Source organism: Lactuca sativa, chromosome 9 (assembly GCF_002870075.4).
Source record: "Lactuca sativa cultivar Salinas chromosome 9, Lsat_Salinas_v11, whole genome shotgun sequence".
Classification (NCBI taxonomy): domain Eukaryota; kingdom Viridiplantae; phylum Streptophyta; class Magnoliopsida; order Asterales; family Asteraceae; genus Lactuca; species Lactuca sativa.
In genome coordinates, this window is record NC_056631.2 from 183,446,358 (window position 1) to 183,467,262 (window position 20,905).

Consider the following 20,905-nt stretch of genomic DNA (forward strand, 5'->3'; position numbering starts at 1 on the left):
ACTGAAGAAGAAGCAATCTCTGAGTTCCTGGAGGCAAGGAAGAAGAACCACAGCAGCCCGATCCAAAACCAAAGAAGCCAAAGTTCGAAAGTGAAAGGGTTGCTGAAACAGCTTCACCACGACGTGGCACTCCTCTGGCCACGACGTGGCTCATGTCTGATCAAAAAAACTTTGAACCCGTTCCGGTTTATCAGCCGCCTTTTCCATTTCCTTCCCGAGCTGCACTTAGTCTACTGGAGAAAGAGCATATAGAGTTTGTCAAGCATGTGAAGGGGATCCCGATTAATAGTCCCTTTTTCGAGTCCTTATCCAAAATTCCCGAGCATCAGAAATTACTGCAAGATTTGATAAACACTCGAAAGCAATTAAAGAAGCAGTCTAAGGTGGTTCTAAGTGAACAAAGCTCAAAAGCCGTGTTGGGAGAGACACCAGAGAAGATGGGGGATCCTGGACGCCTCACGCTTCCATGTGAGTTTGGTAATAAAATGAAGGTTAATGCTTTAGCCGATTCGGGGGCTAGCATTAATTTGATGCCATTTTCATTTTATCAAAAATTGGAAATTCAGAAGATGAAGGCTACAAAAATGACGATTCACATGGCGAACCATTCAGTGACACAAACCCGGGGCATAGTGGAGGATATTTTGGTGAAAATTGGAAAATTTGTTTTTCCAATAGATTTTGTACTGTTGGATATGAAGGAAGACCCCGATATCCCAATTATCCTTGGTCGTACATTGCTTAACACTGCTGGAGCTCTTGTTGATATTCGTGAGTCTAAACTCACTTTGAGGGTTGGAGATGAACAAGAAGTTTTTGGAATACAAGATGACTTCCAAGAGGATCATGTTCAAGAAGAGGTGTTCACAATTAATGAAGACAATGAACTAGAAGAACTGGAAAAGCTTATGGAAGAAGAGATCAAGGCAGTTCATCAAGTCAAAAGAACAAAACCAAGAGCATCTGTTCCATATTTGGTTGAAGTCACAGCTTACAAGAGTCCACCTTCTTGGGTGAGTAAAGAAGATGAGGGGATGACAAGTGATGAAGAAGATGTTACTTCAAGGGTGACAAGGCAAATGGTCAAGGAAGAGACAAGTGGTATGGAGATGAAGAGTGAAGAAAAATTAAAGACTCAAGGGACAAAACACAAGCTTGAAGAAGAGATCAAAGCTAAAAAAGAGAATTCAAAAAAGGTGTACAAAAGACGAGTCCAAGCTTACAAGAGGCGTTTTAAGGAACAAAAGGTCCAGCTGATGATGGACTCTTCGGAGGATTCAACATAGGAGGCACGGAGTCCAACTCAAGACTCTAAGAAAAAGAAGCGCTTCTTGGGAGGCAACCCGAGCTTGGTTTGCATTTTCTTTTCTTTTAATTTTTGAGTTTTTAATTAGGAAAGATATCAAATCATCGTCTAATAACTGATACTTAGTAAGAATTAGCTGTGGGGAGCTTTAATTAAGAAATAAAATGCAAAGTAGTTTGTTAAAATGTGTGATTTTACTCGATTTTTGCGATCAGGCATATGCCACGTCGTGGTCTGATAGTGCCACGTCGTGGTTGAAGAGTAACTACGGGGATCAGATGAAAAAAGAAAAAAAATTGTTTTTTTTAAAAGATCATAACTTTATAAACTCCACGATGTGGCATTTAAAAATTCACGGGGGGGGGGGGGGGGGGGCATTTCTTTAAAACCCTTTGACCGCACATTCCCCATTCCCCATTTGCTACTGCCGCACGAACGGGAACAAGGTCCCCACAACCAATTTCTTAATTTGCTTCGAAATTCCTTGCAATTTCTTGTCATTCAACTCCATTTGGTATGTGTTTTATCCATTAATTGTAGTTATTGCTTACAATTTTACATTTTCATGGTTAGGGTTTATGTGGATAATGAGATTCATGAAATTAGTTGAAATTAGCTGTTAATTTTAGGTTGCATGTCCCTTGAATGGCAATAGGAACAAACCCCAAGCATTGTTTTTGGTTGAAATTGCATATAAAGCAACTGATCCATACCCTTGGTCCGTTTGCGGTCCACGACGTGGCGAGCATGGCCACGTCGTGAATTCTGAGCAAACAGGTTTATTTGTTTTAATGTTTTGGGTGTTTGCTGCTTTGGTTTGATTTTGTATGCAGAAATGGGATCACGGAGAGCTGTTCCACAGGAGGAAAATCTGATTGATGTGGCGAGTATACATCCTTTATATCAGTTTCCACAAAACATTCCCCGACCATTGTTGACTACATATGAAAATCGGTTGGGATGGTTGTACAACAGGGAATTTGCGATAGCTCCAATTATCGATTGGGGATGGCTCGGTGGTGTGGGAATGGTTGCTGAATTGGAACGCTATTGGACAAAAACATACGAACGGGATCAATTTTCTTTCACTGGTCACGGGTGGAGGAATTTGTTTGAAATTCAAGAACCCGTGTACCGGGAGTTATTGGTGGAGTTTTTCTCTACTGTATGCTTCGAGGAACGTACCATTGATTTTACTTACAACTGGGGACATGTATTTCACTTGGGTGGTGTTTATAGGGAATGTAGTCTTCGGGAATTCGCTTGGCGGATAGGGCTTTATACCGAAGTGGAGACTCAATCTCCGTTTTTCATACCATTCCTACTTGGATGTGTTCGGGATTTTAATCCCGGTATTATGGATGTCCAGTTTTGGCAGGGTATTTCCAACCATGAGTATAATACTCGTGACTCGAGTGAGTCACAAATTCGGAATCCTGTTTTCCGATTTCTACATCGCCTCATCACTTTTTCTATAAACCACAAGCATCATGGCGATAAAGTCCCTATTCAGAATTTATTTTATCTGTGGACTCTTATTACCCCTGGGGTTTGCTGTGATTTACCGTATATGTTGGCGAGGTTCATGGGGAAGAAAGCGGCTAATTCTAGGCCTGGGAGTCCGATTACAGGGGGACATTTGGTTACTCGCCTTACTAGGTTGTATCATATTTTGACCCACGACTTTGTGAGGAATCTTACCCGATTCTCGGACACTGATTTAACCATTCAAGTCTTGGGAGTTATGAGGGCAGTGGTGAATGTCGGGGGTTGTTTTGTTATACCGCCGATAGATGAGGAGCAAGATGAGGCACAGCCAGGGTAGCAACCACCAACCAGACCGCAGCATCGAAATGTGCGAGCTAGAGGAGAGATGGAGAGAGAGCGTGCTACTTCACAGCATGTACAGGGAGTGCCCACCAACCCTTTTCAGAGTCGGGTGGGAACTTATTTGGATAACCTCCAGGGGCATGCCATTTATCATACCCAGCTTACTGAGGGTATTTATTCGCATTTGGGTGTGACCCGGCCACCTTCTATGCCACCACAATATCCTTATTTTCCAACATGGGAGGAGCTGTGGCATCCACAGAATGATGGGGCAAGACCAAGTGGAGCGCAGGACCAAGTAGACGATGATTTATTTTTTTTTGTTTTGTTTGAAGTAGTGTTTTCTTTTATGTTTGAGTTTGGTTTGTAATGTAAGACTTTCATGAACTATGATGTTACTCTTTTATTTCTTTTGGGTTGTTCCGTTTTTTCAGATTAGCATTGGAATTCTCAGGAGCATATAAGGATAAGTCTAGAGTCGTGTTTGTCTAGTCAAGTCAAGGAAGCTTAAATTCGTGAGTTGGAACCCACAATTCAAGATAAGTGTGGGGTACGTTAGTAGGAGAGAGGTTACAGTTGGAAAGTATGTTTACATAGAAGAGTCTTAAACCATTTAGACATTGGTCAAGCTGCTAGGATGCATAAAGCAATAAGGCATTCTTGTTGATGTTCAGTTTCCACGACGTGGGCTCCTTGCGCCACGTCGTGGCGCTCATAGAATTTGAAGAATTAAAGCAGCCTGCTGTTCGCGTTTTCATCTTATATCACGACGTGGTACTCTTTGCCATGACGTGTATCCTTTCACACATTCTTCTACTTACTAGCATCCACATTGAAGAATTGAAGTTTCGAGTCATGTTCGTGGTTTATTTACATATTCATCCAGTTCTACACCAACTTTCTATTTTTTTGAGGTCCATCTTCAGGATGCACGTTTTCCACACTTTTGGAGATGTTTACGCCACTATCCCAGGGGAGTCTGTTCCTTTTTCTCCATTTTCTTTAATTTTGATTTATTTTATGCATACAATGAGGGCATTGTATGAAATAAGAGTGGGGTAGGGGTAGAAAAAGTAAATTGCTAGATAATGATAGAATTTGATAGTAAAAATTTAAATTTTGAAAATTGAAATAATTGAATCTAGTAATAATAATAAACTTTAGTTGCTAGTGTTATATGGGATGATCCGATAAAAGCTCAAATGTTTAGTGGAGCCAATATACGTTCTAGTGCATTTGTGGCCTCCCTTATTTTAGTGAAATCATTGAACAAAAACATAACCCCGCTTGGTTTGAGGGATGTAATATGTTTAGCAGCCTAAACCTGAAATGTATCTAGGAAAATTATTATCATTAACCAATAAAGGTTGAGGTTGATCGCCTCTGCTTAAGCATGTAGGTTTTGAGTGAAAAAGTGAGGTACATGTAAAAAAAAGAGAGAGAATTGCAAGAAGAGTTTGAAGAATTTTGGAGCAATTAAAGTGAAGATCAAAAGATCAAAATTCCAAGAAATTCAAAAAAGTTGAAGATACCAGAAATCAAATCAAAGAAGGTGGTGAATTCAAAGAAATCAAAGATCAAATTAACAAGGAAGTGAAGAATTCCAAAAGAGATCCATAGTGGTATCATAGATTGTAATTCTAGATTATGTATGCTTAGGTTGCTCAACTAAAAATACCTTGAGGATAAGAAGGTTTTCTGCGGATGGATTCGGAGGGTTGCATAAAATGAGCATTGTTCGGAAAAAGTGGGCGAGTGTTTATGAAGATTGTGAGTATTTAAAGTATGGGGGGGTACTTTAGGAAAATTTTAGACACAATGCATGCGTTGGGGTCTTGGCATAATGGCTGAGCTGGAGTCGGATTGTTCTATGTGATGTTAGTAATTAAGGGTAAAGTTTAAATTTGCTTGAGGGCAAGCAAAGCCTAAGTGTGGGGTATTTTGATATTGCCATATTTATACCTATTTTTAGGCAATATTTAAGTACATTTTTATTAATAAGTTGATAATATGTTTAGAATAATGGTACTTATGACTTTAAATTATTATTTTCAGTCAACTAAAAGGATTTTCGAAGAGAGGGACTAAAAGTGACAATATGTAGAACATGGGAGACTTGGAAGACAAGAGATGAATAAATCCACGAAAATTACTAAACCCACGACGTGGCAAAGTCAGCCACGACGTGGCATGAGAATTCTAGAAGATAAAGATTGCATTATGGAGGAATCCTTGCCCGATACGGATAACTTGGAGCCCACGACGTGGCCTGGATAGCCACGACGTGGCACAAGATTTTGGAGGCTATGTAAACATTCTTGATCATTATGAAGGAGGCAACTTTTTGGCTGAAGAAAGGAGTTCCAGAAGGTGATTTTGAGCAGAAGAAAGGTTCTAGAAAAAGGTTTTCAACACCAAAAAGAGTAAAGGTATATATTTTAGTTAATTAAGAACATGTTTTCTATTACTTCAATTTGTGTTAGTTTGTTAGCTGCTATGATGAGCAGCTGAATCTAGCTACTCTTGTTTAGCTAGATGAAGCTTCCAACTTATGAATAGCTCAATTTTTATGGATTTATTTAGTTGGTAAAAATTGCTTGTGTTTGATTTGTATAACCTAGCATGCTTATGTTTATTTCTCTAATTGCTTGATTGCATGTTCTGTGTAGCTTAGTGACCATTAACTGCATGAACTTGTTTACCAAATGATTTAGTGAACATTGAATTGTTAGAGCTAGGATTGACCAATCTTAGTTAGTAATTAGAGTAAATAAGCTTAGCTATGCTAGAGAACATGTATTGTGACTATAATTGCGTTTATATAACAAATCTTACATAGCATATTTACATTCATAATTAGTTATGTATTTAATTGTGTGTGAACATACATGGTTTGACATGAATTAGTTAACTATTGGTAAAGTTAGAACTAAATTACTAATACAACTAAAACCAACTTGATAATCCATAATCATTAGCTAGCCATAAGAAAGAGGTGGATTCAATCTAAACAAGAGTGTGTTTTTACTTATTGGATTTGATTTAAGTTCATCTGATCTTGTAAAATCAGATAAAACCCCTTTTAAACTTGTTAATAATTAGATTAATTTAATAGTAAGTAAATTAATTAGTAACACCGTTCCCTGTGATCGACACCCGACTTACCCAAACTATACTGTAATCAGACTAGGTACACTGCCTATAAGTGCATAGTTAGTTTAAGTTAGTTAGGTTATAAATATTAAAATTAGTGGGTACTTTTGTGCACATCAATTATATATGTGTTGTTGTCACTACAAGAAAACAGCCCTTTAATGACGCGCAAACAATGACACTCGCTGATAGACGACGTGCATTTGTAAGTGCCGTAAAAGATAATGTCAGTTTTGCAAAATTTGAAGGATAGAGGGCACGCATTTGTGCGCGCCCTAAAATTAGTGTCAGAAAAGAAAAAAAAAAAAAAGAAATGCGGAGGGCGCCTTTCATAAAATGTGCGTCATGTAAATGTGTCGCTTTATAACTTTTAAGTGAAGTACGCGTTTTAGGCGGGAAATGAAATTGACGAAAAATATCCCCGCCTATTGAATCCCAAAAATTAATCCCCCCGCCTCTTCTACTTAGCAAGAAAAAGCCCTAGGTCCCTCATCTTCATCTTCAGTATCATCAAACATCTCGTTCATCGGATCTCTACTCGATCTCATTCTTATCAGTATCACCAAACATGTCGTTCATCCTCTGCATTATTTCCATCGTTCTTCCCTCTCCTCACTGATCAATACCCAAAAAACCCTAATATCATAACCACTCCTCTTTTCTCGCACAACAAAATCCCAAAACATCACCAAATACTAAATTCCACAAAATCGTTGTGACCATTTTAGCTAGGGCTTTTTTCAAGAACGAAAACACTCTCGCATCTCTCTTAGCTCTGAAACAATGGACGATTCACCTTGCTTCGCCTTTGGTCACTTCTCCTCCAGAGATGTCAGGCCTTCCTCATTACAAATCGACCAACGATAAGCTAATACTTATAATAGAATCGTTTCACTCTCAATTGGGTGTGCGACTCCTCCATCGCACTGATGACTACGAATGTGACTCTTCCACCACACCTGTAATTGCGTCTCGTATCACCTCCCTGGCCGCTACCTTAATAGGTTTATCTATTCAATTAGATTTTTCTTTTCAGTTAGAAATCGATTTTGTCCCTTCCGCAGCTCTTCATCTCTTCCACTAAAATCGATGTTCATATATCCAATAAAATCTTCACGGTTTCTTTAATTTCACTCCAAGGGTTATTTGATAGCTCTTATATGGTTTATTCCCTATACTGAATCGAGAGTCAAGGTTGTTGGTATGAATTCACAATTCCCCTTCAATCCTTCATCACACATTTAACCCCAGATCTTTGGATTCTATAACTATTAGGGTTCAATTGATCGAGAAGCGTCATTTAACTCTTCATTTTTCCTTATTTTGGGTTGATTTACGTTTGGATTTTTGTTTATTTTGGAATTAGGTGTAACTTTCCTATTGCCGAGACTTCTGCGTCCCTCCCTTCAACATCGTCGCCACCCTCTAATTTGCACCGCCTCCGTCGTCGGCTTCCCCTCTACCTCTGATAACTTCTCCATTCATGCTTCCGCATCTTCCAGCTTCTGCAGGTAAGGTTTCCATTTCCTTTTCATCTGAAAATCGCATTCTAGATGCGTAAATGTAGTTCTTGTAGAACTGTTTGAGGCTGAAATCGAGTTCCAGATGTGTATATTTAGTTTTTTTGTCTTTTCTTTTTCCTCTGAAAATCGAGTCCCTGGTCTATGGTAATTCATTGGTCTAAGTAAAATATTTCTTTAAGTTTGACCAAAATAACATTCAAAATCCATATCAGATCACAAAGTTATTTATTCCATTCATCATGTTTTTGTTTATTTTCTTTGAAGTCAAGATTCAAGATCTGGGGGTTATCAACCATCGGTGTTAGCTCTAGCTATAATGCTTCATATCATAGATAAAGTTGACTCTTTAAACTATGTGTGACTATCCGGATTAGCTTCTTAATGTACTCAAAACCACTGGATATTAGGAAAGTTAGAAACAAGGCTTTCTTTAAGGGCAAAAAGGTAATTAATCTTTGAATTGTCTTTTAAGTAATATAATATATTATATATGACATATATTATATATATATATATATATATATATATATTTATGACATTTTCAACTTTTTGTGTAGTCGAGCACATGCAGTTTTCACAATTACATTAGAACAAATGAACAAGACAATCTCGAATGATTCTATGTGTGATGAATATTTGTGTGCCAAATTGCATTTAGTTGATCTTGCTGGTTCAAAAAGGGCTAAAAGAACAGGACCGAAACCAGGACTGAGTGGACAAAAGTTGCAGCTTTTGTCTCACACAAAAGACATAAATGCCCTCATCCTCATTATTGGAAAAAGGAAATAACCTGCCTGATAACTTGATTTGTTGAACATGAGTTCATATTTATAAGGGGCTTCTTGCACTTGGAAATGTCATAAGTGCCCTTGGTGATGAGATAGTAAACTTACTTACCTCTTACTGGTTGGACATTATTAATTAACTATTTTTTTTAATGTAAATCGGGTTATTGCTTTTGGTTTAATCTAAATATGTTTTACCAAACTGACAGGACTCACTTGGTGGGAACAGCAGAACGGTTATGATAGGTAACATATATAATTTATAGTATTGTTTATTATTTATAATTATAATTTTGTTTATTATTTAAAATCTTTGGTACTAAGTAAACATATAATTTTTCCTAATTTCAGCTTGTGTTAGTCCTGCTGATATAAATGCTGAGGAGACTCTCAACACTTTAAAGTATGCAAACAGGGCTCGAAATATATAGAATAAGCCAGTGGTAAGTTTGAGTTATATGCTAGAAATAGCAACCTGCTTTCATTTATTTTCTTATTATAGAAAAAGTATTACAGTGAGATTTTATATATAATACACAAATAAATTGATGAGATTAAAAACTTTAATCTATGAAGATCGATTAGATCTTAAACAGGCAATTAATTGTAAAAACAGCAAGAACACGAAAATAAGAATAAGGCAAGAGTGAATCAATCGTGTCGAATGATTAAAACAAAATCCTCAGAAGAGCTCGATTAAGAACATCAACTGTAGAGGATTGGTAGGTTACAAGAACAATTAAGAAATCTGGAAATACTATCGTTATGCTCTAGATGAATCGCTAAAAAAATTAACCTAATATGCATGCAAGCATATACTTATATAATAAACAAAATGGGCTCTCGGTTGGACAGGCCCAAACCGGAATATAAACTAAATAAACAAACAGCCGAGCCCAAATGACGCAATCTTCAAAATAATCTTCAGCCCAACAATCTCCCCCTTTGCGTTAATTGGAGCGAGATCTTCACTTGTTACTTGGGCCAGCAGCTGAAGCGGGTACCTTCTTCTTCACGGTGCTAAACAGACATTTGGTGAGAGCGAGAATTGTCTGTCTAAACCTGATGTACCATTGGATCATATCGTTGAAGTACTTGATATCATCAGCTGAATTCTCTTTACACCTTTTGATGATCGATAACACATGCTCCAGACAAGCAGTGGTGTAAAGATGTTTGTCAGCTAAAGCAAAGAGACATTTCTGTCCTTCTGCTCTAGTGAACATAACCGAGTTGCGTCTCGGGTCGATCTTGCCCATTTGCATTTGGTTGAGATCACTGGCCGATCCCACAGGAGCTATCTTTGGTTTCTTCTTGAAGACTGTGGCAACCACCTGATCCATAAGGGCAACCTCCATGATGTAACAGACTAACATCCTTTTGATATGGTCTATAATGGGACCATATTTGGCTTCATCAGTCAAAAGGATATTATGCAGGACAATCCAATCATGAGGATTTAAGTTCGGTAGATCTGCCAGGGAGATATGATGTGCAGTTCTTGCAGATCCTCGAATCACCTTGAACCGAACGTTTATAAACCTTCCTTTCGTGTAAGGCTTCAGTACCCGAACATTCACTATCTTCTAGGCACTCCAAGTTAGATATTGAGGACGAGCAGCCTTCAGATAGAAGTCGATGAGCTCCCTATCAAGTTCAGCATTTGGATGAGGGACTTCAAAGATATTTGAGAAGGCGTGGAAGATAAACGCCTTTCGAGTCAGCGGCATGTCGAACTGCGAGTCGACAGTATTATTGCAGTCGAACGAGATAACCGGCTCGAGCCATAAGATGCTGGGAGTATCCATGGCCTCTTTAATCAAGCGCTCCCGAGTCCAGGCAGGGAAGAGAGTCTTCCTGCTCTCGAGGAGATCGTGGGCTTCCTTCTACTTGCGTTCGGCTTCTTCAGCCTCTCGCGCCACACGATTAACATCATCATCCACATTGCGACTGTTCTTTCGTTTCAACATGTCAGCAATGGTCTCTTTATCTTCATCTTCATCTTCTTCCTCCGCTATGTTTTTCCCTTTGTCCTTCACACCCGAACCCGAAGCTTGACCAGTCGGAGGTGGTTCGGTTGTGTGAGTAGCTTTGGAGGAAGGAGGTGGTTTCGATCCGGTCTTCTTCTCTTCTCCCCCTTGTTTCGGTATGGACACGAAACTCGGTAAGCTTTCTATTTTGCTGAGAAGGTCCATGGCAGGAGAAAGCTTTTCAGCAAGGGTTCGCCTCACTGAATGGTTGAGAATTGGATCGTGTGCTTCTAGGATGTTTGATAAGGCAGCGTGTACATCCGAAACACAAGTCTTGATGACCTCCCTTTCGGATCGAAGAGCTTCAAGTTGTTGTTGTGAGTTTGAAAGCTGCGTGCTCTTGACCTTGAGGGCAGTTGTTTTGCTCGCCAGAACGTCCATCAATGAATTTTCAGCTGCGATATCCTCCTAAAGCTTAGCGAGGCGCGCATCGATGGAGGCACGAAGGGCCGAGTTGTCGTCGCTTAGGGATTGGCGAAGTGTAGCGAACGAAGTCAACTCCGTAGAAACAAACTTTGCCAATTGCTAAACAATCGGTTCCAAAGTTGTCTTTGTGGCGTCGGCGCTTTCCTGTAAGGACTTCAACAGGATAGAAGCGTCGGAGAATAGTTTATCGAATTTTTCGGTCGCAGCCTCACAGGCTTTGGTTGAGGCGTCTATGGCAGCAGTGGCTGAGGCTACCGAATCATGTTGAGCCCTGGAGAAGGCATCAACAATCTTCTGAAGTGCAGCTTCAGAGAGAGAGGACTGTTGGTTGGAAGATGAGGCGAGAAGAAGGTCAACCTTCTCGTTAAGCTCCTTAAGATGCTTCTTTGTCACTGGAGCATCATCCTCTTCATCACTTTGAACCTAAAACGGACTATAGTAGACCGAATCGAAGTTCATGTTATCACCGCCAAGAAACAGGTTATCTCCATCAGAGGCATCATCTGGAGATTGTGGAGGTGGTGAAGCTGGGGGTGTGGTAGTTTTGGTAGGTTCAGGTTGAGTGGATGTGGGGTTAGTTTCAGGTGGTGGTTGAGTTTGGGTAGGTTTGGTTGTATGTTGGGTTTCGGTTTGAGGTGGTTGGGTTACGGGTGGGGTTTCGGTTACTGGTGGTGTTTCGGTTGCAGTTGTGAAAATGGGTGGTGGTATAGGGAAAGAGGTTGGTGGAATAGTGGTATTGGGGATTATGGTCGGAATGGAAGTAGGAATGGTTGGAGGAGGTGATGGAACTGGTGAATTATGAAGTTCCATCTCTGGGGTAGGTGACAGAGGTGGTGTGTTGCCTCGTTGAGGGGTTTCGCCTCCTTGAGAGCCGTCCGAACCCGAACTCTCGTTCTCTGATTCACTTGAAGAAGAGGGAATAACAAGCTTTCTCTTTGGTTGAGTCTTCCGCCTCTTCGGTTGTGGGGACTGTGCAGCTTTAGGCTGTTTCCTCTTCTTGGGAGAAGGACCCTTAGGAGCTTTGGTCGCTTGCTTCCCTTTGTCCGCCTTTTTGCCCCTGTTCACCGGTTTGTTAGCATCGTGGATGGACCTGAGCATATCCGGTGTAAGTTCCCTAGGACCAGTTGCCCTGAATTCCTTGATCGTCCGGATTAGTCTGCTGTCAGAGGGAACGTCGCCATACATTGTCTCCGGAATAGAGCCAATGAATGAGAATTTAGATGCATCCGAGATGACGATCTTCTTGGTATCAAACGTACCGATTGAAGACATCGATGCACCTGCAGCAGTGGGAATGTCGAACTTGTCCATCGCCCACTTTGTGATTAAAATCCAGAACCGGACCAGCGACACCTCAGCGTGTCGTGATGATGAAGAAAGGCTCTGAATGAGCTGTTGCCAGAGGACCATCCCAAAATCCAAGTTGACCCCGTTGTAGACTGCATACATGATCGACAAGAAAAGTCGACTAGCACTGTCGGATCCTGAGCTCCGTTCCGACAAGCCCTTGAAGATGACTGTGAACATGCCGTTCCACTGTGGCGGCAAGCAGGACTTCTTGAATTTTGCGACGGAGGTAAGAACCTCCGTGTACCCCATATTGTAAAACATGTTATACAGATACCCAACCGGAATCGTCTCCGGATTTATTCTTGATGGGTCAACAGCCAACCCTAGCATTGTGCAGAAACGTTGTTGAGAAACAGAGGTCTTGTGTTCAGCAATCTCGAAGAACACCCGCTCGACTGCTTTGTCGTAATAGGCAGTCGCATAAACCTGCGAGAGGGCCACCATGGGCACAGACTCGATCCTGGAGAGAGCGGTGGCGATTTGGGAGTACTTCAGGCACTCGATGATTGGCGACATGTAGGAGTCGTACGCCAGAGGGTTGAGATCGATCACCAGGCATTGTTGCGGACGAATAGGAAGGATTTGTGAGGTAGCATGGACTGAGGATGATTCCGCCATTGTTGAAGGTAGTAGAAGAAGAAGATGAACAGTGAAGCTTTTGGGAGTTTTTGCTCTCTAGAAAATCCGGAAGCAGTAAAAAGGTAAATGAGATTGTAGACTGCCTTTTATAGTGAGGGATTGGAGAGAGAAAAATCGTTTCAAATCTTCTATGCGATGATCACGTAGGAGAGAGAGTGTCAGATTCCTAGGATCACGCCACCCAACAAGCGCCGTTTCAGAAGAAAAACGGTTCAAATCCTCACGCGCCTTTAAATGCCAGAGGGATGTCGCTTGGATTTCGCACACGCGTCCATAATGTCAGTAAAAGTATGGGCGTTTCAAATTCACACGCGCCCCCTTTTTACCGTCGTTTGAATTTCAATCCGTTTAACTCCCGCCGACTCAGCAACCTTTCGTCTTATCCTTTTAAATCGCATCTTTTTGAATAAACTGCCCACGTGGAGAATTGTTGACCACGTCTTAATTATTAACCACCAATACAATAAATCAGCCTGAAATTAATTAGTAACGGAATTTTGGAAAATCAAGGATTTTCGTGCAAAGAGTGTAAAAAGAAAAGAAATAAAGCAACTCTTTTTAGGATTAGTTGTGATGTCAATAATGACACGAAACTGATGATCCCGGGCACGAATCTCTTCCTTCAAGGTCAAGAGAGACCTTAAGGTGTTAGTGTGGATTCCCGTTGAATTACGATCAAACACTTATTAATAAATGTTGAAAAGCTTCTTTTAATTAGGCTAAATAAGGGTGGCTTTCGCTTTGATTCAGCTATTCTATTCTTGAAATAAGAAAGAAAGTGAACAAAGTACTTGTGAGACCTGTGTAGCCTGTTAAACAAGTAGGTAGGAATTTATTTTAAATTGGCTTGGAAAAATATAAAATCTCAGATAAAAAAAAATTTAAAATTGGATTCCAAGGGAAGAAATGTTATGGTGTTTAACAATTTCATAGGAATCACATAAAATAAAATTTGAGATATCATGAAGGTACATTCGTCAATTCTTTGGTGAAAACTTGAGCAAATTAATTGTTCACCGTCAATTCAGATTTGGTGTTGAATTTAGGGTTTCACTCAACTCGTAGTGGCACGAAACTAAGATCATAAACACAAATGTTGTGTAACCATAAACCTCAGTGGTAATTTCTGAGAGTCTCAAGGGTTACATTGATGAAACGAATGTAATGGAGAAATGAAATGGAGATGGTGTAAGAAGATAAAGTACCTCTGCTGCGAAAATAAGGACCAAGCAGCAAACTCTTATCTCATGTGAGAAGAGAGTGAGGTAGCTCACGATTAGAATAAATGTGTTAGCCTTATTGGGAAGACAAGGTTTGTGTATACCAGGTCATGAAGGCTATTATTCAAAATCTTATGAGGCTTGAGACACATACAGCAGCATGCTTCTAGGGACACTTAAGTAATTCATCAATTATATCCCCATAAACGAACGAACACACAACAAGAAAAAATAAAATAAAAAAAATATTTTTGGAGTTTTTGAGATTTATTAAAGAAAAAAATAAATTAAAAAAAAATAAGTAAAAAAAATAAGTAAGAAAAAAAAAATAAGACTTAAAAAAAACTTGGAAAAAAATATGAAAAACCGAACCCGAACGTTCGGTTGGGAAAAAGTTGAAAAACCGAACCCGAGCGATCGGTTGGTTTCGGTTCCAGAAAATTTTGAAAAACCGAACCCGAGCGTTCGGTTGGTTTCGGTTCCAGAAAATTTTGAAAAACCGAACCCGAACCTTCGGTAGGTTTCGGTTTTGGAAAATTTTAAGAAACCAAGGAATTTAGACATGCAAATGGAAAAATACTTTCAACAAAAAAAAATTTTGTACAAGAAATATACAACAAAGAAAAACTACCTTTGAAGTGATGAGCGAGACAGATGGTTTAACCGAACCCGAACGTTCGGTTGGTTTCGCTTCTTACGTTTGAGGTTGAGAGGTAGTGTGAGGTACTGACTCTGATTCCATCATACCTAGCCCTTGCAGTATTCTGTTGAATGATGCTTCAGGAAGAGCTTTGGTAAAGACGTCAGCCAGTTGATCAGTGGTTCTTACGAAGTGAACTTCAACGTTTCCATCTTCCACGTGATTTTTGATGAAGTGATACCTCAGTGCTATATGTTTGGTTTTAGAGTGTTGCACTGGGTTATGACAGATCCTAATTGCACTTTCAGAGTCACAATATAGTGGGATCTTTTTCATATTGAGTCCATAGTCTCGAAGTTGACTCTGGTTCCAAATCACTTGGGATGTGCAGGATGCAGCGGCAATATATTCCGCTTCGGCAGTAGACAACGACACACACGTTTGTTTCTTGGATTGCCAGCTGACCAATTTCCCGTCAAGGAATTGACAGCCGCCAGTTGTGCTTTTTCTGTCGAGTCCACATCCTCCAAGGTCAGCATCAGAAAAGGCTTGAACGAAGAAGCCTGAGTTGGAAGGATACCACAGACCTAAGGAGGCGGTTCGCTTGAGATAGCGTAAGATGTTCTTCACTGCAAGCATGTGAGGTTCGTGTGGGTTCGCCTGAAATCGAGCACAATAACACACAGAAAACATGATGTCAGGCCTGGTAGCAGTAAGATACATTAGTGAGCCTATCATTTGACGATAGAGCGTGATATCGACAGCCGGTTTGTCTAGGGATGGAGTTAGCTTGGTGCCGAATGCCATTGGGACTTTGACTTTTGAGTCTCCCATCATACCAAACTTTGCTAGGAGAGTCTTCGTGTAAGCTTCCTGATTAATAAAGATGCCTTCGGGTCCCTGTCTAATATTTAAACCAAGGAAAAAATTAATAGGACCCATTGAGCTCATTTCAAATTTAGTCTCCATCAACTTTCTGAATTCAGCTGTTAAGCTGGGATTCGTAGAGCCAAAGATGATGTCATCGACATAAATTTGAACAATCATAAGGTGGTTACCTTCCTTTTTGAGAAAGAAGGTTGGGTCAACTGAACCTTGTTTGAATTTAGACATATTTAAAAATTTTGTTAGCGTTTCATACCAGGCTCTCGGAGCTTGTTTAAGGCCATACACAGCTTCATCCAGAATATAGCAATGGTTTGGATACTTTTCGTTCACGAACCCAGGAGGTTGCTCCACATACACAGTTTCTTCGAGTTCTCCATTGAGAAATGCACACTTGACGTCCATTTGGAAAACTTCAAAGTTTTTGTGAGCAGCATAAGCCAGAAATATTCTAACAGATTCTAGCCTAGCTACTGGAGCAAAAGTCTCTTCATAATCAATCCCTTCCTCCTGACAATATCCCTTTACTACCAGACGAGCCTTGATCCTTATTACATTCCGTTCCTTGTCCATTTTGTTCCTGAAGACCCATTTAAGACCAACAATCGAAGCATCTGGAGGAGTTGGAATGAGACGCCAGACTTTGTTCCTTTCAAATTCGTTTAGTTCGTCTTGCATTGCTTGAACCCAATCAGAGTGATCGAGGGCAGTGTTAACTGTCTTTGGTTCAAATTTTGATATGAATGAGTTAAACATACAAAACTCAACCTTTGAAAATAAGGACGTCTGTTTTGCCTTCAGTTGTGAACGGGTCAGAACCTTTTCAGAGACATCACCAACTACTTGAGAGATAGGATGATCTCTGGTCCATTTGGTAAGAGGAGGGTAATTCGGATCAAAGGTTGGGTCTAGTTCAGCATTGATCATTTCTTCTGGCTCGGATTGGCTATCGTAGTCAAGCGTCATATCATCATGCTCCCCCTCGATTGATGAGCTTTGAGAAACTTGAGGTTCAGGGGTTTCTTGTGATGCTGGACTTGCAGGCGTTGATGCACCTTCGGTTGGAGAAGCACTTTTGGTTGGAGTTGTAGAGCTTGGCTCCCCCTCGACATTTGAGCTTGGCTCCCCCTCGACTGAAGCATTGTTAGATGGAGGGTCATCAGTAGTCGATCCTCCTTCATTCAGTCTCCTGGCAGCTTCTTCGACAATTTGCTTCATGTGGTCGACCTTGTTGTCTGCTGCACCTGCTTCTGAGAGAGAAGCTTTCTCTGGTTCGTCAAAGAGCTCCAGAAATTTCTCGTATAGATTAGCGATCGAGACTGTGACTTGGCCAGTTTGAGGGAAGATTTCCCTAGCGGTGTCCTCTTTGGCTTGTAGCTTTTTGACATAGCTATCGTCAAAGGTCACGTAATATGTCTCTTCAATTTTTCTCGAACGCTTGTTTAGGACTCTGTATGCCTTGGATGTGAGAGAGTATCCCAGAAAGATTCCCTCGTCAGCTTTGACGTCGAACTTGTTGCGGTGTTCTTTAGAGTTAAAGATGAAACACCGTGAGCCGAACACGTGGAAAAATTTCACATTAGGCTTTCTGTTATTGAGAATCTCGTATGGTGTGAGCGTGAATCGTTTGTTGAGATAAGACCTGTTCTGTGTAAAACAAGCAGCAGAAATAGCGTCAGCCCAAAAATAAAGAGGTAAGGAAGCGAAACTTAGCATAGTTCGGGCAGCTTCACACAAAGATCGGTTTCGTCTTTCGACAATTCCATTCTGTTGTGGTGTGTAGGTTGCTGAGAAGTTGTGACTAATTCCCTTTTCTGCAAGAAATTCTTCAAACTCCCTGTTCTTGAATTCCAGACCATTATCGCTTCTGATGTTGCGAACAACCTTCTTGAGCTGAACTTCAATCTGCTTGATGAACACTTTCAGCTTATGAGTCGCTTCAGATTTGAGCTTTAGAAAGAATACCCATGTAAATCGTGAAAAATCATCAACAATAACAAGAATATACTTGCTACCACCGATGCTTTCGATAGATGAAGGACCACACAAATCTATATGAAGTAATTCGAGTGGTTCAACAACTTTTGTGTTAATTACAGATGGGTGACTTTGACGACTCTGCTTCCCCATTTTGCATGCAGCACACAAATGATCTTTGTCGAACTTGAGCAATGGAAGACCCCTAACATGACCTCCAGTGACAAGTCGGTTGATATCTTTAAAGTTGAGATGAGAGAGTCTTCGGTGCCACAACCAGCTTTCGTCAGATTGAGCTTTTGATAACAAGCATATAGCTGGGTTTCCTTTGATGGGTTTAAGGTTTAGAGGAAACATTTCACCCTTTCGCTCCGACTTGAGAATTACTTTCTTTGTCTTTTTCTCAATAATTTCAGAACCTTCATCATCGAATGAGACTTTGAGACCTGTACCTGCAACAAGCTGAGATACACTGATGAGGTTGTGTTGGAGTCCTTCCACATAAGCCACCTTCCTTATAGTAAAGTCACCATTTGTTATCATCCCGTATCCCTTTATGGTGCCGAAAGAATTATTTCCAAACTTAACATTGCCACCATTTGCAAGAGATCTGTATTCCCTGAGATCCTCTTTCCTCCCTGTCATGTGACGTGAGCAGCCACTATCGATGTACCATTCTTCGTCGAACTGCTCGTCACTTATAACCTGCAAAAATTAAGCAGATTTAGGAACCCAAAGTTTCTTGGGTCTACGTGAGCTTTTCATGGGAACAGGAACAGTAAGAGAGATGTCAACAAGATATGTTTGTTTTATAAGTGTTGTTTCATCTTTCTTTTTAATGGTAAAAACTTTTATTTTATTAGGATTGGGAACGTTCGGTTTAGACTCTGGTGGTGATGTAGAAACCTTCTGTTTGCCCTTTTGTTCAGACAACGAATGAGATTTTTGAGAATGAACAGAATGAACTTTAGAGCAAGATGGAGATGAATTGGTGGAAGTAGAAGAATTAGATGAACTAGAAGGAGTGGGTTTAGATTAAGAGGACTTCTTGGCTGGAGACTCTAAGTGACCCTTTTGCTTTTGATCATTGGAGGGACTGACCTTAGAGGTTTGATCTCTTTTGACTTCTGAACCGAACCTTTGCTTTCGGTTGGAATCGTTCTTTGAACCGAACCTTTGCTTTCGGTTGAAGTCATTCTCAGAACCGAACCTTTGCTTTCGGTTGGTATCCTCTTGTGAACCGAACCTTGGCTTTCGGTTGTTGTGACTCTCAGGCTTTCCGACAGGATTGTTTTCATACTTCAGATTCTTGTCTTGATGTGAGAAGTATGCATTCTGGGATTGCCAGAATTGTCTCCTTTCAGAGAGATTCTTCCTGTATCTTTGGTTCCTTTCTCGTTTCTTATTCCTCATCTGCTTTGCTTGATGATGAACGTTAGCTTTCATTTTCAGTTTCTCCTTGGCTGGTTCGTTTTGAACTGTAGGAGTTTCATTTAGCACTGAGGAAGTAGAGGGAACGTCTTCTGTTGCCGAACTTTCATTTTCCTGAGGAATGTCTTTTGTACCGCTGGTGCTTGGCTCATCGAAATTATCTGGCTTATTTAAGGGTTCAGGTATGTATCTACCTTTACTCATCCAAGAGGTTCTTTCTGATAAGCCCACCGTTTCGTTTGCATTATCTATTGGTGCAAACCAGAAGTACTCATCGCAGCCATCAGCATTGTCTTCGTTTACAATAGCTGTGAGTTCAGCTGTCTGATGTTCGGTTACTCCAGTGACCTTGTATACTTGATTCGGAGTGGTCCTGACCTTTTGATACACAACTGCTTTCTCTGCTAATATCGGGGACTTTTGTTGGGACAATCGAACTAACTCCACTGAATTTTCAGAAATTAGATTCTTGTGGTTTTCAGGTTCGCTATTTACAAATTCTGAGCAGTCAACCGTGTCCTCTACAGAAATTTCACTCATGTTGTCGTCCTCGTTAAGCTCAGATGCATTTTCAACATCAATTTTGTTTTCTGAGCTTACGTTGGCGTTCAAAGAGTCAAATTTTTGTATGGTTTCGGTTCTCAGTTTAAGTCTATCATTTTCATCCAAAAGGTTTTTAAGCATATCCTTGTGGTCCTTGGATTTAATGAAAGATTTAATTTTGTCCAGTCCATACATGTAGGTCGGATTGACATCATCAGATGATATCACACTCTCACAGTTATAAGATTCGGCATCAATTTCATCCTCCTTAAACTCCAGGAAGGGCAAAATCATGCGATGGATCTTTTGGCCTATTTCACAATCTAAGTGAAGCTGAGTAATATTAGAATAAAGACGTTTTGTAATTAAACAAAAAACATTCCGCTGTTTTAACAACTTTAAATTATCTCTTTGTAAATAAATGTTTTCGTCTTTAATTTTAACTAATTCAGACTCCTTCAACTCGATCCACATGCGCCGCTCCTCACTCTTCGACGCCGCCCTGCTTAATTGATCAGTTAGGTTAGAATTGGTGACTCGAGTTTGAGTTAAGCTACTATCTAGATGAGAAATTCTTGTATTAACATTTTTTAGTTCTTTCTCATATGAGGATTGTGGTACTTTAAATGAAACAAAAACCGATTGTACCTTCTTTATCAGTTCATCAAGCTCATTGAACTGCTGGCTGAGTGGTTTGGCCGTAAAGCACATGTCCTCCTACACCTTCGGTTCATTGCTTCCACTATCAATGTTGTATCCCCTCATCTGAGATACATCAGACACCATGAAGCATCTTCCTCCACTACTCTCCTCCTTTGCCACATAAGCCTTTCCATGAGTAGGCTTCCTCACTTCATCGTCTTCTGAGTCGGTAGACCAAACTTCCACGCTACCAAACTCGTCATCAGCAACCGAACCCTGCACAATAAGAGCATTCATAGAAGGGTTAGCGGTAGACTTCTTCTTTCTCATCTCATCCAGCCTTTTCTGCAGCACAGCTTCCTCATCCTTTTCATCATCCTTTTCAGCCATCTTCTTAAGGACACAATCTTTAGCATAGTGGTTTTTCCCACCACAGTAGTAACAGCTTACTCCAGAATCACCATCAGCCTTCGGTTCCTTCTTGGGCTCTTCAACCTTCGGTTCATTGTTAACTTTTTCTGAACT